This window comes from Pseudorca crassidens, chromosome 11 (assembly GCF_039906515.1).
Source record: "Pseudorca crassidens isolate mPseCra1 chromosome 11, mPseCra1.hap1, whole genome shotgun sequence".
Taxonomy (NCBI): Eukaryota; Metazoa; Chordata; class Mammalia; order Artiodactyla; family Delphinidae; genus Pseudorca; species Pseudorca crassidens.
Window position 1 is genome coordinate 28,811,736 of NC_090306.1, and position 22,369 is coordinate 28,834,104.

The window sequence follows — 22,369 nt, forward strand, 5'->3', positions numbered from 1 at the left end:
ATGTGTGTACATACTATCATGTTACTCCTGAGCACAACAGGACTGCATCAGTACCCCAACCTGTGGTCAGCTAGCAGAGCACCTTCACACCAGGGTCTCAGACAGCATAGCTACCTAATGGGCTGGGAGTCCAGACCTTCCCAGTGAACACTATCTTACCCAAATAATCTCAGGTCCCTTCTCCTCAGGATTCTCACTCTATAAGAACCATATCGTGGCCACAGATATTCCTGACAGCCAATATCACACCTTGGCCTCATAACCTCATGGATATCCCTGTCACCACCTTCCATGTAAACCAAAGCCTTTTCTTAAAATATACACTATTTTTTTTATGTCTACCAATTTTACTCAGGATTTGATCTAGGTACAAAATGACAGTCTCATAGGTCAAGAAAGAAAAAAAAATCTTATTAACTTCACTTTAAAATATGAAAAGGAATATATGTCCTGTTGTTCATCAAAAAAATAACCCCACCCATCATCTGCAACACAAGTGTAGTCCTATGTTGTGTTTATATGCTACAGATGAATTTAAGTATGGAAACAAAACTCAGTTGGACTGTTAAATCACCATTACTTGATCATAATAAAATTTTGTTTGCTAAGATCCAGAAACTTATTTTTTTGTGTCTCTTACAGAATATAGAAGATTTGACACACTAGAATTAATAAACTCAACTCGTCTTATTTAGTGAAATAAAAAGCATACTTTCAATTGCCTTCCTTGTTTCTTCAGAGTAGTTTTCAGGTCCCTTTTGTGACAGCTATCATACTTATAGTTAAGATGTTAGGGACAAAATAATAAATTCATAGTTGAGGACAACAGACTTTAACTGCAATGGAAATTTCACTGTTCTGCCCAATAGAATGTGTTTATTTTGAGCATATGTAATTGCCTCTTGTATTGTTAAACATACAAGGGCAATATTTTTCTTCTGAAAAAAATAGCCAAAGACAATGAGCAAAACATTTTCTGCAAAATAAAGGCAATATGCAAAAAAAAAAAAAAAAAGAAACTACAACAGCAAAAAACTAAATACAGTTCTAAAAAGATCTAGTGAGAGGATTCAGTACTAGAAATTAGTGACAAACATAATCCACTAAAATTTTCAAAATTTACATAGCTCAAATTCTCATCTTTTGCCTACTTACTGTGCATCTAGAAATATTTATTTTGGAAAATATTGAGCAAACTTCTTTTGCCCAGAATGAAAAACTTTAAAGTTTAAGATGGATTACACAAAAGAACACATGCTTTCCTTTTCAAAGGAGAGTGATTTTTTTTTTTTTTTTTTTTTTTTTTTGGCGGTACGCAGGCCTCTCACTGTTGCAGCTTCTCCCATTGTGGAGCACAGGCTCTGGACACGCAGGCTCAGCGGCCATGGCTCACGGGCCTAGCCACTCCACGGCATGTGGGATCTTCCCGGACCATGGCACGAACCCATGTTCCCTGCATCGGCAGGCAGACTCTCAACCACTGTGCCACCAGGGAAGCCCTAAAGGAAAGTGATCTTAAGAGCTTATAATTACTTAGTAAAGGTTTTCTGAATATCAAATGCTTTTTAAATGCCCCTTTTTTGGTAATCTCTAAATTAATTGGAAGCATGTAAAATTGTTCTAAACTAATGATAAAAATTCAACTTCATATTTTTTAACTGGCTCTTTAAGTTTTATATTAACAAATTGTAGTTCATGATATACCTTAAAATATTGTGATAAAGTATCCAGATTAAGTTCATCCAAAGAAGAGATAATGCATTTCTACATTTGTTTGTGATAATTGGAGCAAAGACTGTATTAAATTAATAATGATACTTTGACAGTGTAAAGATGCAAATGTACATGAAAGTAATATTTTTCCAACGGTGAGAAGATGTATTTTATACTAGACCTGACTTAAGTCTTTTGCACAGGATATTTCTTTGTCTGGAAATGGCTTTCCCCCATAATCGCCTGGCTTACTCCTTCAATTTCATTCCTCACAGAGGCCGCACCTGACCACTCCACATCAACTGCCCCAATGTACTATGAAAACTCTTGGTCTGTTAGATTTTTTTCATAACACGAATTTTTATCTACTATGTTTGTTCTTTTATTTTCCAAATATTTTATTGATTGCCCCCCTTGCCCCTGTCAGAATTCAAGTTCCTCAAGTGTAAGAACTCAAGTTTTTCTTGCTAGTTGATCAGTCCCCAAGACCTAGAATCATTTTTGGAAAATAGGAGCCCAGTACATATGTGTCAAAAAAACACTCAATGACCTAGGAGGGATTTCAGGAAAACTTTTGTTGTCATAATCACATAAAAATACATAATGTCTATAAAACAGCAATAACTAATTAGATGGGAAGAACAGGCTGGAATGAGAAAGGAATAATGAGGCAAAAATGGGTTTAGGTGAGATTAAAAAATACTGCTAAGAAAGTAAAAAACAAAGTCTAAAAATTACAGCCACACTAGAGGCCCTAAGACAACAAGAAACATTAATATGATTATAAATGTCACAGCAATAATCTTTTTTTTGGTTAAATTCCTGAATCAAAAGCAAAAGTATAAAGTCTGAGTTTTAAAGATGCAATAACTACATGTACACAGAGAGAAACAAATTATCCACATGTTTGATAAAAATGTTAAAAAAAATAATTATATACAAAAACTATTTAAAAAGTGATGAAGAATGAAAGAAATGTCAATTGATATTTACAAATATACCAGTCTAAATTAGGGATATGATTAGTCTGAAACCATTGAGTGTTAGAAAAAAATGATAAGAAGGTAAAAAAGAAGTTAATAAGAAATCAATGATAGTATGAAAAAGGAAAAAATTTCAACATAACAAGAAGATAATAGAAAAAGGAAATTGAGGTCATTTAACTACTAAACTGTAGACTGTTCTTTCTATGTAACTATGTTCTCACTCTATCCACTTTCTGTCTCCTATTTTTCCAACATACTTTGGACATTTTAAAATAAATTGCAACACACTTGAAAACAGATAAATTATAAGGGTTTACATCACATTTTCTTACCACAATGTTATAAAACTAGTAATTATAACAAAATGTGATAAAATATTTTGAAGTTAAAACACACATTTCTGAAAGTTTGTGTAAATATGAAAATAAAAGCTGAGTTTTTAGATTTCTTATAAATATCAAAGTAAATTATGTACCTCAAAACTCAAGCACAGGGGAGGAGTCAAGATGGCAGTGTGGGAACACACAGAGTTAGCTTCTCCCCACAACTAGGGTGCCTGTCAGCCACTGGTAGGGGACTCTGACCCCCAAGGAGACAGGAGGAACCTCAGAGTGAATGAGTAGGATGTAGGCAGATCGATGGGGGAGAAGTGGAGCCCAGACAGCATTGGCGCCCCTTGGGCTGGGGAGCTTGCTGAGTTCCCAAGCCAATTCCCCCTCCCCTCAAAGCCCCATCCAGGCCGCATGGGTCCTGGGGACATAGGAGGGAGGCTGGGGAGATCAGGAGTGGCAGATAGGAGGGGCCATCCAGGAGGATCAGGAGAGGAGCAGAGGGTGATTACCCTACTCACTTGGGCACAGGGAGCCTGCTGAGCTCCCAGGCTGGTCCCCTGCCCTCCAAGGCCCCCTTTTCCCCCTACCATATTGGTCCTGGGGACATAGGAGAGAGGCCTGGGAGATCAGAGAGGCAGGCAGGAGGGACCCTCCCAGACCCCAGACCAGAGGAGCAGGAGAGGAGAGGAGGGCATTTGCTCTGCCCCTGCTGGGCTCCCAGGTGAGGTCCCCTACCCTCTGAGACCAGGGGTGGGTGGCACGCCTGGGTTCCTACTGTTCCTTGAGTATAAGCCCCATCCCCCACAGCCCTCAGGACATTTTCCAGCCTTGTGGGTCCTGAGCATTGGCCCCATACACCAGCCAAACTTCACCCTTGCTTAGGCCTCGCTCTCCACAGCCAAGTCCTTCCCTCCCTCACCTTTTTTTTTTCCTTTTCCCTCCTCCTCTTTTTTACTATAGGGTACTGATGTACACTCCAGTTGTGATTCATATATATTTTTATTTTTACATTCTTTCTAATAAATCTGTTAGTTTCCTAGTCTAATTTTATTTTTACTTTGTTACTCTTATTTTTTTTGCTGCCCCACCTGGCTTGTGGGATCTTGATTCATGACCTCGGGGTCGGGCGGAAGCTCTTGCAATGGGAGCTCCGAGTCTGAACCACTGGACTAACAGAGAACCTCAGACTCCAGGGAATATTCTTCAGAGTGAGGTCTCCCAGAGGTCCTCATCTCAGCACAAAGACCATCTCTACTCAATAGCCTACAAACTCTAGTGTTGGAAGCCTTGGGCCAAACAACCAGTAAAACAGGAACACAACCTACTTATTAAAAAAAAAAAATGAGATGGCAAAAAAATATGTCACAGTTGAAGGAGTAAGGTAAAAACCTACAAGACCAAGTAAATGAAAAGGAAATAGGCAATCTACCTGAAAAAGAATTCAGAGTAATGATAGCAAAGATGATTCAGAATCTCAGAAATAGAATGGAAGCACGGATTGAGAAAATACAAGAAGTGTTTAACAAAGACCTAGAAGAACTAAAGAACAAACAGAGATGAACAACACAATAACTGAAATGAAAAATACACTAGAAGGAATCAGTAAAAGAATAGCGGAAGCAGAAGAACGAATAAGTGAGCTGGAAGGCAAAATGGTGGAAATAACTGCTGAGGAGAAAAATAAAGAAAAAAAGAATGAAAAGAATTGAAGACAATCTCAGAGGCCACTGGGACAATACTAAATGCACCAACATTCAAATTATAGGCGTCCCAGAACAAGAAGAGAAAAACAAGTGGTCTGAGAAAATATTTGAAGAGATTATAGTGGAAAACTTCCTTAACATGGGAAAGAGTCACCCAAATCCGGGAAGCACAGAGAGTCCCAATACAGGATAAAATCTAGGAAAAATACACCGGTACACATATTCATCAAATTAACAAAAATTAAATGCAAAGAAAAATATTAAAAACAGCAAGAGAAAAACAAAAAATTAATATACAAAGAAATTCCCGTAAGGTTATCAGCTGATTTTTCAGTGGAAACCCTGCAAGCTAGAAGGGAGTGGCAGGATATATTTAAAGTGATGAAAGAAAAAAACCTACAACCAAGATTACTGTACCCAGCAAGGATTTAATTCAGGTTTGATGGAGAAGTCAAAAACTTTTCAGACAAACCAAAGCTAAGAGAATTCAGCACCATGAAAACAGTTTACAACAAATGCTAAAGAAACTTCCCTAAGCAGGAAACACAAAGAGAAGAAAAAGACCCACAAAAACAAACCGAAAACAATTAAGAAAATGGTAATAGGAACATACATATCGATAATAACCTTGAAAGTAAATAAACTAAATGCCGCAACCAAAGGACACAGACTGGCTGAATGGATACAAAAAAAGACCCATATATCTGCTGTCTACAAGAGACCTGATTCAGTCCTAGGGACACATACAGACTGAAAGTTAAGGGATGGAAATAGATATTCCATGCAAATGGAAATCAAAAGAAAGCTGGAGTAGCGATACTTGTATCAGATAAAATAGACTTTAAAATAAAGACTGTTCCAAGAGATAAGGAGGGACATTACATAATAATCAAAGGATCAGTCCAAAAAGAAGATATAACAATTATAAATGTTTATGCACCCAATATAGGAGCACTTCAATACATAAGGCAAATGCTAACAACCATGAAAGGAAAAATTGACAGTAACAAAAGAATAGTAGGGGACTTTAACACCTCACTTACACCAATGGACAGATTATCCAGACAGAAAATTAATAAGGAAACACAAACTTTAAATGACATAATAGACCACATAGATCTAATTGATATTTATAGAACATTCCACCCAAGAGTGATGGAATACACTTTATTCTCAAGTACTCATGGAACATTCTCCAGGATAGATCACATCTTGGGTCACAAATCAAGCCTCGGTAAATTTAAGAAAATTGAAACCTATTAAGCATTTTTTCTGACCACAACACTATGAGATTGGAAATCAATTACAGGAAAAAACCTGTAAAAAACACAAAAAAACATGGAAGTTAAACAGTGCGCTCCTAAATAACCAAGAGATCACTGAAGAAATCAAAGAAGAAATAAAAAATACATAGAAACAATGAAAACACAATGACCCAAAACCTATGCATCACAGCAAAAGCAGTTCTAAGAGGGAAGTTTACAGCAATTCAATCTCACCTCAAGAAACAAGAAAAATCTCACATAAACAATGTAATGTTACTTTTAAGACAACTAAAGAAAGAAGAGCAAAGAAAACCCAAAGTCAGAGGAAGGAAAGAAATCATAAAGATCAGAGCAGAAATAAATGAAATAGAAATGAAGAAAACAATAGCAAAGATCAATAAAACTAAAAGCTGGTTCTTTGAGAAGATAAACAAAATTGATAAACCCTTAGACAGAATCATCAAGAAAAAGAGGGAGAGGACACAAATCAATAAAATTAGAAATGAAAAAGGAGAAATCACAACAGACACTGCAGAAATACGAAGGATTATAAGAGACTACTACAAACAACCATATGCCAATAAAATGGACAACCATGAAGAAATGGACAAATTCTTTGAAAGGTACAATTTTCCAAGACTGAACCAAGAAGAATTAGAAAATATGAACAGACCTATCACAAGTAATGAAATTGAAACCATAATTTAAAATCTTCCAAAAAAAAATGTCCAGGACAAGATGGTTTCTCAGGCGAATTCTATCAAACATTTAGAGAAGAGCACATTTAGAGAAGAGCAAACACCAATCCTTCTCAAACTCTTCTAAAAAATTGCCGAGGAAGAAACACTCCCAAATTCATTATACAAAGCCACCAGCACCCTGATACCAAAACCAGAAAAAGGTATCACAAAAAATGAAAACTACAGGCCAATATCACTGATGAACAGAGATGTAAAAATCCTGAACAAAACACTAGCAAACAGAATCCAACAGCACATTAAAAGGATCACACACCATGATCAAGTGGAATTTATCCCAGGGATGCAGGGATTCTTCAATACATGCAAATCAATCAATGTGATACACCACATTAACAATTTAAGGAATAAAAACAATATGATCATCTCAGTAGATGCAGAAAAAACTTCGGACAAAATTCAACACCAATTTATTATAAAAACCCTCCAGAAAGTGGGTATAGAGGGAACCTACCTCAACATAATAAAGTCCATATATGACAAACCCACAGCAAGCATCATACTCAATGGTGAAAAACTGAAAGCATTTCCACTAGGATCAAGAACAAGAGAAGGATGTCCACTCTCGCCACTCTTATTCAACATAGTTTTGGAAGTCCTAGCCATGGCAATCAGAGAAAAAAAAGAAATAAAAGGAATACAAATTGGAAAAATAAGGATTAAAACCGTCACTATTTGCTGATGACATGATGCTATACATAGAAAATCCTAAAGATACCACCAGGAAACTACTAGAACTAATCAATGAGTTTGATAAAGTTGCAGGATACAAAATTAATGCACAGAAATCTCTGGCATTCCTACACACCACCAACAAAAAATCAGAAAGAGAAATTAAGGAAACACTCCCATTTACCATTGCAGCAAAAAGAATAAAATACCTAGGAATAAACCTGCCTAAGGAGGCAAAAGACTTGTACTCAGAAAACTATAAAACACTGATGAAAGAAACCAAAGATGACAAAAAACAGATGGAGAAATATACCATGTTCTTGGATTGGAAGAATCAATATTGTGAAAATGACTATATAGCCTAAAGCAATCTACAGATTCAGTGTAATCCCTATCAAACTACCAATGGCATTCTTCACAGAATTGGAACAAAAAATCTTACAATTCATATGGAAACACAAAAGACCCTGAATAGCCAAAGCAATCTTGAGGAAAAAAAATGGAGTTGGAGGAATTAGCCTCCCCAACTTCAAACTATACCACAAAGCTACAGTAATCAAGACAGCAAGGTACTGGAACAAAAACAAATATAGATCAATGGTACAGGACAGAATGACCAGAGATAAATCCATGCACATATGGACACCTATTTTATGACAAAGGAGGCAAGAACATACAATGGAGAAAAGACAGCCTCTTCAATAAGTGGTGCTGGGAAAACTGGAGAACTACATGTAAAAGAATGAAATTAGAACACTACCTAACACCATACACAAAAATAAACTCCAAATGGATTAATGACTTAAATGTAAGACCAGACACTATAAAACGTTTGGAGGAAAACATAGGAAAAACACTCTGACATAAACCACAGGAAGAACTTTTTTGACCCACCTCCTAGAGTAACAGAAATGAAAACAAAAATAAACAAATGGGACTTAATTAAACTTAAAAGCTTTTGCACAACAAAGGAAACCATAAACAAGACAAAAAGACAACCCTCCGAATGGGAGAAAATATTTGCAAATAAAACAACAGACAAAGGATTAATCTCCAAAATATACAAATAGCTCATGCAGCTCAATATCAAACAAACAAACAATTCAGTTAAAAAGTGGGCAGAAGACCTAAATAGACATTTCACCAAGGAAGACATACAGTTGGCCAAAAGGCACATGAAAAGATGCTCAACATCACTAATTATTAGAGAAATGCAAATCAAAACTACAATGAGGTATCACCTCACACCAGTCAGAATGGCCATTATCAAAAAATCTAGAAACAATAAATGCTGGAAAGGGTGTGGTGAAAAGGGAGCCCTCCTGCACTGTTGGTGGGAACGTAAATTGATCCAACCACTATGGAAAACAGTATGGAGGGTCCTTAAAGAACTAAAAAAAGAACTACCATATGACCTAGCAATCCCACTACTGGGCATATACTCTGAGAGAACCATAATTCAAAAAGAGACATGCACCCCAATGTTCATTGCAGCACTATTTACAATAACCAGGACATGGAACCAACCTAAGTGTCCATCGACAGAGGAATGGATAAAGAAGATGTGGCACATATATACAATGGAATATTACTCAGCCATAAAAAGGAACTAAATTGAGTTATTTGTAGTGAGGTGGGTGGACCTAGAGTCTGTCATACCGAGTGAAGTATGTCACCATATGTTAATGCATATATACGGAATCTAAAAAAAAAATGGTACTGATGAACCTAGTTGCAGGGCAGGAATAAAGAGGTAGACATAGAAAATGGACTTGATGACATGGGGTGGGAGGGGGAAGCTGGGGCAAAGTGAGAGTAGCATTGATGTATATACACTCCCGAATGTAAAATAGTTGGCTGGTGGGAAGAAGCAGCATAGCACAGGGAGATCAGCTCAGTGCTTTGAGGTGACCTAGAAGGGTGGGATAGGGAGGATGGGAGGGAGGCTTAAGAGGGAGGGGATATGGGGACATGTGTATGCATACGGCTGATTTGCTTTGTTGTGCAACAGAAACTAACATGGTATTGTGAAGCAATTATACTCCAATAAAGATGTACTAAAAAAAAATGGTATCAATAGAAAAAAAAAAACCTCAAGCATAAGGACAGTTTGAAAAACTGCAGTATTTACAAAAGCTGAAGATACACAGTTCCAAAGATAATCAGCTCCACTCCTATATATATACCTAAACCCAACAGGAGTGCATTCATAAGTTCACTGAAAAGCATGCACTAGAATATTCATTATAGCATTATTTGTAAGCCCAAACTGGGTGCTACCCACATAAATATCCACTCATAGGAGAAGCCGTAAAAATTGTGGAATACTCACACAATGGGAATTGATCGTCTATAATGTGCATAATGCATAATTTATCAATACTAAGTACAAAAAAAGACAGGACGAATCTCTGGTTTTAGAAGTCATGAGAGCAGTTAAGTGGAACAATTTTTACTGAGATGAGAATGTGCTAGGTTATTGGTATTCTGTTTTTGATCTGAGTCTGACTAAGCAGGTATCTTCTGACATGTGAAATCAATCCACTGAGCTGAACTCTTTTGATGTGGTTACTAGTCTTTACCGATACTATGTTCAATAAACACTTAAAAGTACATAGAAATTAAAAATATCATTCCCATTATATTTTTATTTATTAATTCATTAAAATAAGTAGAAACACATTTTAATCATGACATGCTTTGCAAAACAAAAGAAAAAAAAGACCCCTAACTTTCAAAGACTTTTATGATCACTCAAGAAAGCAAAATTACAGAGACAAAGAAGCATCAGGAAATCAGTAAGGAAAAATAAATGACAAATTTAAAAAAATGATTTAAACATCAGGAAGTGTTATTTATACTGGTTCTGTGGGCTCCATGACTATGAATTCTTCTGTGAAGTGGATGAAGACTCCATCCAGGGCAAATTTAATCTCAGTCAACTCAATGAGCAGGTGCCTCACTGTAGACAAGCTCTAGACATGATCTTGGACCTGGAGCCTGATGAAGAGCTAGAAGACAACCCCAACCAGAGAACCCTGATTAAGCAGTCAGCCAAGATGCTGTATGGGTTCACCCAGACCACCTATATCCTCACAAACCATGGCACCACCCAGATGTTGGAAAAGTACCAGCAGGGAGAGTTCGGCTACTGCCCCACGTGCACTGTGAGAACAAGCCAATGCTTTCCAATAGCCTTTCTGACACCCAGGTGAGGCCCTGGTGAAGCTCTACTGCCCCAAGTGCATGGACAATTCCACACCTAAGACACCATCGAGGCAGCACCACACAGAAGGCCCCTACTTGGGTACCAGTTTCCCTCACATTGCTCTTCATGGTGCATGCTGAATGCCGGCCCAAGCAGCCCACTAACCAGTTTATGTCCAAAGTGTACAGTTGCAAGATCCATCCACTGTCCTACCAGGTGCAGTTCCAAGCTGCCAGCAACTTTGAGTCTGTCAAGACCGTTCACTTATTCCCAACCCCACCTGTCACTCTGTCTTTGACAGTTCCAGTCCTCCCCTGCCACCTTTAAGGAAATCTCTATGGTTTATATTTTAAATTAGAAGAGTCATTATTGTGGTGTGAATATGAAATAAAGTAGAAAAAAGGCAAAAATTAGCATTTACTCAAAATTTATATAAAATCTTGCCAGATCTCTTCAGGAAAATTATTTTAGAGCTTGATGACTCCTAATATAAATGTTGTAAAATCATAAGGTATTTTTAAAATAATTCTATGGTAATTTATTTAACTACTAAATAAAATTCATTATTTATATTAAGATACATTAGCATCATTGATTAATGTATGAGAAGAATACTGAATAGTACCATAATAATGAAGAAATTTTTAAAAAGATCTACAAGAACTACCATGTTGAAAGGTACAAAAATCACAGGTCTTTAGAAAGGAAATTTTCATATACCTAAAATCAACTAATTCTCATATTATTTAAATAGTTCTGGGCTATAAGTTGAAATGGACTTTGCTGTGTCAAACCACAGACTGACTCGCATTATTTTAAAAAAAGCAAATCTCAAATATCACTAGTAAATAGCAATTAAATCTTAAGAGAGAATATATTTTTATACTTGATAAAATCAATTCAATGTTTAATAAAATTCAAAGAAAGCTCAAGTACCAACAGACGTATCTAAACATGACAGGAATGTGTATCTCAATCCACCTATATTTCAAAATGTTCTGGAAATTCATTTAATAGATTTATGATTATAAATGTGAAAAGAAGCTAAAATTTAGGTATATGATCTAGCAACTACTATAATGTACTATAAAACCTTTTATTTTTCCCTTGGAATAGAGAGTCAAGTCAAAAATAATGAATAATCCAATGAAATCAGAGTGTATACAAAATTTATGAACATCAGTGGGGAGAGATTGGATGACACATTAAATTGAGAATTGGCTAATTATGTCAAGTTGGGTTGATATAAAACATCTCTTAGTGGGAGAACTGAAATTCCAATCCCATCTCAGTGGAAAAAATCAAGATGCCTATTTGGAGAGTGTTCTTAGCCATCAAAATCTAGTTAGGCTAATTCAATGACTAATGATAACACCATACTTCTATGTGAGTGACAACAAATATAGACATTGTAATATTCATATTCTTCTCAGTATATTATTTTGTTAAGCACTGCATGTTGTTCTAGTTTTTTTTTTTTTCATATTATAAGTGTTAGTTTTTGTTAACTTGATCTTTCTACACCTATCTATCCTTGAGGTGCTTGGATTTATCCTGTAGATACTGTGTTGGAATCATGTTAGCCACCTCAGGGTCAGATATTATGAAACATTTTTGTCATCCACAATGGAGACTTTGTAACAAGCTACAGCAGTGGGGAGAAGCAATTTATTTAAGTATAAGGTATAAATGGGGCAGCAAAATAATAACATTAAAATTCAAACAAGACCCTTTCAAATAGGCATATTTGTTGAAAATATTTAATCTAAGAGGCAAGTAGACAGATGAGTAAGGACAAGGAGCAGAAAACTATGGTGTCTTGGAAAACCATATCCATGTGAAAACTGAATACTGTCAGCACCAAGTTCTTTCATGTAGTCTTGAATTCAACTGTAATTGAAGCACAGATCATAAATGAGAAAGGTTTTTCAATCTGACACCCTTAGAGGAAAAAAGCGACAAATGTAATTTTCAGATTGCAAAGCATTAGTTTATCATTGCACTTTGTTGTGAAGATATAGAGCAAAGTTGGAGAATATTTATATACCACATCCTAATGACACATGGAATAAGAAAGTTGAGCTCATCATTTTGAAACTTAATATCTCTTTTGTATACTAAAAAAAGCAAAAAGCAAAACTGTGATAATCGATATTTTTCACTTATATCGAGGGATAGTTATATTAAGCATGGTGTTTGTAATAAGAAGCTGCGGTTGCTCAAATGGATATTGCAACATATTTTTCTTGTCTACTCAAATTTATAATCTATGTTAGACAGAATATTTAGCTTACCAACTTACTCTAATTATCCATACGTATACCCCAGTTACCATGTTTTAATTAATGTGAACATTATATAAATCATCTTGAATTATGAAAAACTTTTAAAACTATCTAGCATATTGTTAAGATAAAATTAAAATTTTATTTACAGTCAATTCACTTAAAAACATTTTATCTGAAGCTTTTGGGTGGAAAGAAAAAGCGTTTACCGTTACCTGTACCCACAGAAGGATTGACTGAGTCTCTTAGTATCAAATAACATATACATAAAGTATGAGATAACTTGTTTCTTAATCATATGCATTAGGAAGTATATACTGCCTTGCTAAATAAGGGTTTGAAAACTCTTATTCTAATGCTTTCTAGTTTCATAATCTTGAGAAAAGATACCTAATCTGTATTAAACTCAATTTATTAATCTGTGACGTTGACAAACATTGAGTGACTCCTCATAGATTAATTGAAGAGATTAAATAACATAAGCCACATAAAGTATACTACTATACATAGAAAATGATCAAAGTGTATTGACTATTATTGATATTAATTTAATGTAAGTAAGTGTATTTGGTAATTCCACCCAAACAATCTCTCTATAGTGCTCCTGGCTTCTGGGATATTATGGAGCTATTTTCACTAAAGATAGGAGACGATTCCACTTCAAATACAGCATATTTCTTTCAAACATATCTTCGATCCTGTTTCTATTTAGCATCCTTTGAAGTACAAATAAATTTCCAAAGGGAGCCAACCCTCTTTTGCTGAATGTTGTAAACAGATTTTTTTTCTTATTTATTTATTTATTTTTTGTAAACAGATTTTAATCTCAGTACCTGACAGGACAACACAGCTCTTCTCTTCAGCACACCATGTATTTGTCACTCTACTCAGTGTATCCAGTTTTCTGTGCACTGTAGATCAGTAGCTGTATCTCCATCTCCAGGCATATTTATTTCTGCACTTTTTGTATCACCAAATAATCCTAAGTATGCATTGATTGTTTCCTGAATTTTATATTTCAAAGGCACTAGTTATTGATTGGACAGCTCCAGAAACCTAGATTTGTGCCCTTGTCTCCAGTCCCCATTCAGGGACAGCTAGAGCAGTGGCCCATATGCCATTCTTCTCAAAAGCCTAATTGTTTCAGGTGACTATCCCTACTATTTTCTGAAACCTCTGAGACTGAATTCAGAGAGTTGAATTCCGTTCTTTTTTGACATGTTCTAACTACATTCATGGAAGGAAACTTGTACACATTTTCAATTTTTAAAATTACCTAAAATAGTAAGACTTTAACTCCCCCTGGATGCCATGCCTCACAATCATGGTTGTTTCTTTGGGACATCAGTCTGGGCAGGAATCTCCTCCTCCTTCTTTGTCAGGAGGTGAAGTCATATCTTTGTGCTTGCATTTGTTCAGTTTCTCCACACTAAGTTTGGAAAGGCTGTTTTGATTATTTTACAATCCTGACATTCAACTGTGATCATGACTAACTTATTGCAACCAAAACTATTAAGAATCCAGGAATAAATCATCATCTTTCTGTTCTCAGAAGGACAAAGCATGCCACACTTGAAAGGAAAATTGTTTTTAGTAGACCTATTCAATTTTTCTGAAAGGATGCAATTCAAATGTAGACTACAAACACACATTGTACATATTTTACTGCATTGTGTAAGGAAACAAAAACACAGGTAAATAAAAGTAAAATTTCCTTCAGAGTTTTGCAATTCACTAAAATAGCACTATAAAGTTTCTTTGTAAAAGAAGATAATAGGTCTGTTGTTGGTTTCAAAACAGTTCTAGTAGGGTAAAAGTATCTTGAACTGTCAACAAATGTGGCATCCATCTTATCTATTAATGGTCTTGGGAAGACCGTTTTCAGAATGCAAAAGTTTAAAACTGAAATTCACTTCATGGGGTTAGAGCTTTTAATGGATTGTCACTGATAAGGAAATGATGGAGAGCACAATGTTTCTGCAATCTCATTAGCTGGATGTGTTGTGTGAAGCTGAATTTCCCAATCTCCAGAATACGAACATATACTACCAGTGAGGAGAGAAGAAAAGCAATTCAAAGTTCTATACTTAACTTTTATTCTTTTGAATACAGCATTAAAATAACAATTTCCATGGCATTGTATTTTCCTTAGTTCTTTAGTGGGCAATAAAAATAAATCTCATATTATTTTAGCATAATATCATCCTTCCAAAGGAAATCTATTTTGAAATGACATCTCATGTGGTCAGAGAACTTCCCTTAGTTCATATAAAGTTGGCAACTACACTGTTTTCTTCATTAGAAAGAGACAAGATAATATATTCAATCATCAGTGTCACGGGGCATGCTTCACGAGTATTTGCTTAAAACTTTTAATGCTGTGCAAATGTTACATTTAAGAAATATTTATTTAGAGTAAGCCAAATAAATTTGTTGACTCATTCATCATGTCCATGGAATATGATTTTCTATTGATCATTTATATTAAAATGTCAATGTGTAAAACTAGATCTCAAAATGCAGGAATATCTGTATATGAATGCAAACTATGTCAATCATGTAGAATTGGTTGACAGGTACACAGATATTTGGCATACTGCAGCTTAATTGACAAAATTTCCCTATAAAAATAATGCTTTTCTCTTGTTAATGTAGCCTTTTCTTTCCAATTTAATGGAGAAAGTCTATGAATTAAGGCATTCAAATTTTTTTAATATTTATAATTTCAACTTAAATACATTTAGATAGAAATATATAATGAAAGCAAAACAAAGACACACAATTTTAGTCCCAGTTCTGCCACTTTCTTATTTATTTATCCCAGGCAAATCACTCAGTCTCTCTGAGTTCCCATGTATTGATACTTTTGTGTCTAGTAACTAGATAATTGTCAAAGACACTTATAATTTTATGATAACTTTATAAAGACCAGAAACGGGGTAGAGTGATCTCAAAAATACATTAAATATGTGCAGCAGTGAATAAGAATTCTGTTTTCCTCTATGAAGATGGTTGCTACAAATGTGCAATGTTTCAGGTGGGAGAAAAATGTGTCTTCTGACATCTGCAGCAGTATTTCCATGTAAACCAGGAAAAAAGAATGACTTCAAAGGACATAATGATAACTAAGATGTATGGAACACTTTCTATCACTGATAGCTTTAAAGATTTCCTTACAAAATCCTCATAGTAAGCCTCTGAAGTTGATCCCAAAATGACCATTATTTTCTAGATGAGGAACCGGGACTCAAGAAATTTGGGTAAGACACACAAGGTGAAGTAGCGAGCAACATCAGAACTGGATTCAGAATATGAGAGTCTGGCTATAGAGGTGATATAATTTAACCATGCTTACAGCAACAATTTTGAAAAAACGTGAGAATTCGTTCAGAGATCTGGAAGAGATATGGAAAGAGACCATCTATTTTAGGCAAAAAATGTATTGAAAGCAATATCTCTTTGTTTCAAAAAATACCTGTATTGCTGTAATTTAAAAATAATCTTTTAAATACTCTTCCCCTTTATCAACTGAAAACAATTATTTGATTATTGGGAAATATATAAACAATCATATTAGCCAAATGATTAGAGTTGCTTGGTCTTCAACCAATGGCTTTTGGAAGGAAATACATTTTTCTCTTGATGCTCCTCAAGGAAAAATTGACATAAGAAATAATTGTCACTTAAATATTTTCTAAATGCTTTTAAGGACTTTGATTAAAATTGGGGAGGGGCAAGACCAAGGTCAAGTACATAATGCTTTTTCATTTAACAAGGAGGAACTTCCTGACTTATTTGATTCATCTCACAAGGACTTTTTTTGGTTAACATCAACACTCAAAAATTTAGAGAGCTCACATTAAAGTATGAATTTCTTTCTTTTCCACAAACACTGGAATATCTGCCAACCCTGGTTCTGAATTCCAATGTGGCAATGATCCATGGTTGCTGGGTAGCAGCTGCCACCTTTAGGCGGGCCATGCACTTTGCAATGCTTCCAACCACCCGGGGCCTGCTTCACTCAATTACATTTCCAATCTGGCATTAAAAAAAAGAATATTCAGTGCTTTACAGTCTCCTCCTTAATGCCACCATTTAATACTTTTTTTTTCCTTCCCAATAGTCATTAGGGTCTTGTGAAATGCCCTGAGTTCAAAGCAGTGAATAATTTTTGTTACCAGTGGAAAGAAGGATGGATTAATTTGATTAATTTCCTCTGAATCCTTTGAAGTAAGGCATCAAAGAATCACTGTTTACCTCTTGAAATGCTCAGATTTGATTCTATAGTAAAGAAAATGTGATTCAACTTTCATCCAAAGGACAATTGGAGAGCTTTGGAACTTTGTGCTTAAACAAAGACATATCATAGTCCATTTTATTCTTTTCTTAAAAGGGTATGCATTTAGCATTAATATTATTTACCCCCTGGCATGTATCAGTAAAAATAGTTTCCCTTTAATATGATTTTTAAGTGTAGATTTATAATTAAAATACATTTGCACTGTAAAAGAAGCTTTCGTCCAAGGAAAATAAAATTTGAAACTATTTTAACATACTCAAATTTGTGCTTTCAGAAAACTTCCCGAATTATTGCATTACAATTAGTTGCTATGAAATCATCTAGTCCTTGCTGTTCTGAAAAGAACCTTGCATAGTAGCCCTATAATTATATGTGCATTATCTGAGTGAATTGAGAATAAAAATAATAAATTATATTAAGTTTATGAATTATAATTTGTATCATTTAGGGCATAATTTTGATTTTTCAGAATATAATTAGTACTTTGATTCTTTATATAGCTAAAAACTGAAAATGACATAGAGTTGTGCCACCTTTACAATCTTTAGTATCTCTCTGTCTTTGTCTCTGTCTCTCTTGCTCTCACAAGTACAGAAAACACACAAACAGACACACACACACACACACACACACACACAACTGCAATATCTTTTCTACTCAAAGTCTGAAAAATTATACTTACATGATGTTTTGAAACAACAAAAAAGAAAACTTAATGCTAAGGCATACTCTCAGAGATAGTCTGTGGTATACTCACACATACTGATGGTTAAAATGGAAAATATTTTTAAATGATACACAAGACAGCAATTTTCTATGAGCTTTGATAATGCATGACTTTTGCCTCTCAGTTCAACTTTATAGACACTATATTGAAGAATCTTAAAAACAGTTCAGATCACCTTTGTGCATAGAACTGTTCATCATAGTTCTACAAAATGAAAACATGGAAACAGAATTTCAAAACTAGGAATTAGTAATTTTTTATTTCGCAAAGTATATTATTCTAATGCTATTAAAGTAATATATAAGGAGTGTGTAAAAAAACAAAGTCCATCAAAAGTATTTCCTTTAATGTTAAATGACCAAAAAGTGCCAGACATTTCAAAATCCAGTTGTGTTTGCGTGTTGGTATGTATGAAAACTGACAAGTAGAATATAATATTTATATTAAAAATCAAGTAGGTGAACATAGCCAAGACTACCTTATTAAATAGAAAAAAATGGAAAGACTTACATTATTGGATATAAACACATATCGTGTTACCATCCTCTAAAATACAATTTTTGTACAATCTATACAATGTACATGTAGGATATATATACTCTGTAAAAGTTGCTTTTAAATACTTTTGAGAGCTGTGGTTTTCCCTATTTTATCCTATTCTGATTCCACATTTTTCCAATATTGACCTCATATTGCATTTGTAATCAGGAATAAATTTTTAAATAATAAAGTTGGAGTGAGCCTTAGTGCATCCTGCAGGCAGTTTCCCAGCAAGTACTGTGGACCTCAGTTAAGCAACATCCCAATGGGTGTTCTAGCCACTTCCCTGCGAGTTCAGGACCCACTCCACCTACCCCAAATGTAGCTCCCCATGAGTTTCCTCTACATATAGGAGGCAGTTCTCTGCTTGCTGGCATCCTCCTGTGGAACTTCAGTGAACTTCTCCACTATCTGCTGGGCTACAGCCATGCGCCACCAGGGGGTTCTGAGCCTCAGTTTGGGGTGGGGAGTGGTGTTTTGGGGGTGGGAGTGAGGGAGGAACTTTTGCACTGATATCACCCCTAAGAGTAGTGGCTGCTTTCTCTATTAGGTATTACTGCATTCTTTACTCCATTCACCTGTTACTAGGTATGAATTCTTTTGATAAACTGCACCCATTCCACGTACCACATGGTTTATCTCCTGACTGAACCATGACTGAAAAATCAGCATTATTTACAGAAGAAGACAGATTGAAAGAATCCAACTGGTAAAATGTAAGGGTAATATTTAGGTCAAATGTGAGACACAGGGTAACATGAAAAAACTGTAAATGAAACCTTCCTCATTTGAGAAGAGAGTGAAAAAAATGTGACTTTGGATCTAATGACTAAGCTTCTAAAGAGGAAGAAAAAAAATTATCTTACTGAACTAATTATACAAATCATTGCAACAGTTAGGCATAAAGGTAGTTTTCTCTTTTTTTTTTTGGAGTATAGTTGATTTACAATATTGTGTCAGTTTAGTTTCAGGTATACAGCAAAGTGATTCAGTTATACAGATACACATATCTACTATTTTTCATATTCTTTTCCCATATAGCTTATTAGAGAATATTGAGTAGAATTCCCTGTGCAATACAGTAGGTCCTTGTTGATTATCCATTTTATATATAGTGGTGTGTATATGTTAATCCCTACCTTAAAGGCAGTTTTTGAATCTACTTTTTTTTAATGTTTGTCTTTTTTAACATCTTTACTAGAGTATAATTGTTTACAGTGTTGTGTTAGTTTCTGCTGTATAACAAAGTGAATCAGCTATATACATACATATATCCCCTCTTGCGTCTCCCTCCCAACCTCCTTATTCCACTTCTCTAGGTGGTCGCAAAGCACCAAGCTGATCTGCCTGTGCCATGCAGCTGCTTCACACTAGCTATCTATTTTACATTTGGTAGTGTATATATGTCAGTGCTACTCTCTCACTTCGTCCCAGTTTACCCTTCCCCCACACCATGTCCTCAAGACCATACTCTACGTCTGTGTCTTGATTCCTGGTCTGCCCCTAGGTTCATCAGAACCTTTTTTTTTTTTTAGATTCCATATATATGTGTTAGCATATGGTCCTTGTTTTTCTCTTTCTGACTTACTTCGCTCTGTATGACAGACTCTAGGTCCATCCACCTCACTACAAATAACTCAATTTTGTTTCTTTTTATGGCTGAGTAATATTCCATTGTAAATATGTGCCACATCTTTTTTATCCATTCATCTGTCTATGGACACTTAGGTTGCTTCCACGTCCTGGCTATTGTAAATAGTGCTGCAATGAACATTGTGGTACATGACTCTTTTTGAATTATGGTTTTCTCAGGGTATATGCCCAGTAGTGGGATTGCTGGGTCATATGATAGTTCTATTTTTAGCTTTTTAAGGAACCTCCACAGTGTTCTCCATAGTGGCTGTATCAATTCACATTCCCACCAACAGTGCAAGAGGGTTCCCTTTTCTCCACACCCTCTCCAGCATTTATTTGTTTGTAGATATTTTGACAATGGCCATTCTGATACCTCACTGGGGTGAGGTGTGGGGTGATACCTCACTGTAGTTTTGACTTGCATTTCTCTGATGATTAGTGATGTTGAGCATCCTTTCATGTGTTTGTTGGCAATCTGTATAACTTCTTTGGAGAAATGTTTGTTTAGGTCTTCTGCCCATTTTTGGATTCAGTTGTTTGTTTTTGTGATATTCAGCTACATGAGTTGCTTGTATATTTTGGAGATTAATCCTTTGTCAGTTGCTTCATTGGCATATATTTTCTCCCATTCTGAGGGTTGTCTTTTCATCTTGTTTATGGTTTCCTTTGCTGTTCAAAAGCTTTGAAGTTTCATTAGGTCCCGTTTGTTTAGTTTTGTTTTTATTTCCATTTCTCTAGGAGGTAGGTCAAAAAGGATCTTGCTGTGATTTATGTCAGAGTGTTCTTCCTATGTTTTCCTTTAAGAGTTTTATAGTGCCTGGCCTTACATTTATGTCTTTAATCCATTTAGAGTTTATTTTTGTGTATGGTGTTTGGGAGTGTTCTAATTTCATTCTTTTACATGTAGCTGTCCAGTTTTCCCAGCACCACTTATTGAAGAGGCTCTCTTTTCTCCATTGCATATTCTTGCCTCCTTTATCAAAGGTAAGGTGATCATAGGTGCGTGGGTTTGTCTCAGGGCTTTCTATCTTGTTCCACTGATCTATATTTCTGGTTTTGTGCCAGTACCATACTGTCTTGATTACTGCAGCTTTGTAGTATAGTCTGAAGTCAGGAAGCCTGATTCCTCCAGCTCCATTTATCTTTCTCAAGATTGCTTTTGCTATTCGGGGTCTTTTGTGTTTCCATACAAATTGTGAATTTTTTGTTCTAGTTCTGTGAAGAATGCCATTGGTAGTTTCATAGGGATTGCATTGAATCTGTAGATTGCTTTGGATAGTATAGTCATTTTCACAATGTTGATTCTTCCAATCCAAGAACATGGTATATCTCTCCATCTGTTTGTATCATCTTTCTTTCATCAGTGTCTTATAGTTTTCTGCATACAGGTCCTTTGTCTCCTTAGGTAGCTTTATTCCTAGGTATTTTATTCTTTTTGTTGCAGTGGTAAATGGGAGTGTTTCCTTAATTTATCTCTCCATTTTTCATCATTAGTGTATAGGAATGCAAGAGATTTCTGTTCATTTATTTTGTATCCTACTACTCTACCAAATTCATTGATTGGCTCTAGTAGTTTTCTGGTAGCATCTTTAGGATTCTCTATGCATAGTATCATGTCATCTGCAAATAGTGACAGCTTTACTTCTTCTTTTCCAATTTGGATTCCTTTTATTTCTTTTTTTTTCTCTGATTGCTGTGGCTAAAACTTCTAAAACTATGTTGAATAATAGTGGTGAGAGTGGGCAACCTTGTCTTGTTCCTGATCTTAGTGGAAATGGTTTCAGTTTTTCACCATTGAGAATGATGTTGGCTGTGGGTTTTTCATATTTGGCCTTTATTATTTTGAGGTAGGTTCCCTCTCTGCCCACTTTATGGAGATTTTTTTATCATAAATAGGTTTTGGATTTTGTCAAAACCTTTGCATCTACTGAGATGATCATATGGTTTTTATTACTCAATTTAGTAACATGGTTTATCACATTGATTGATTTGCGTATATTGAAGAATCCTTGAATTCCTGGGATAAATCCCACGGGATCATGGTGTATGATACTTTTAATGTGCCGTTGGATTCTGTTTGCTAGTATTTTGTTGAAGATTTTTGCATCTATGTTCATCAGTGATATTGGCCTGTAGTTTTCTTTTTTTGTAACATCTTTGTCTGGTTTTGGTATCAGGGTGATGGTGGCCTCATAGAATCAGTTTGGGAGTGTTATTCCCTCTGCTGTATTTTGGAAGAGTTTGA

The 22,369-nt window shown here is 35.4% G+C and overlaps 1 pseudogene; it reads left to right on the forward strand.

Annotated features, from left to right (window-relative positions):
- Window positions 1-18: 18 nt before the first annotated feature.
- On the forward strand, window positions 19-10,964 carry LOC137202884 (casein kinase II subunit beta pseudogene; annotated as a pseudogene).
- Window positions 10,965-22,369: the final 11,405 nt, after the last annotated feature.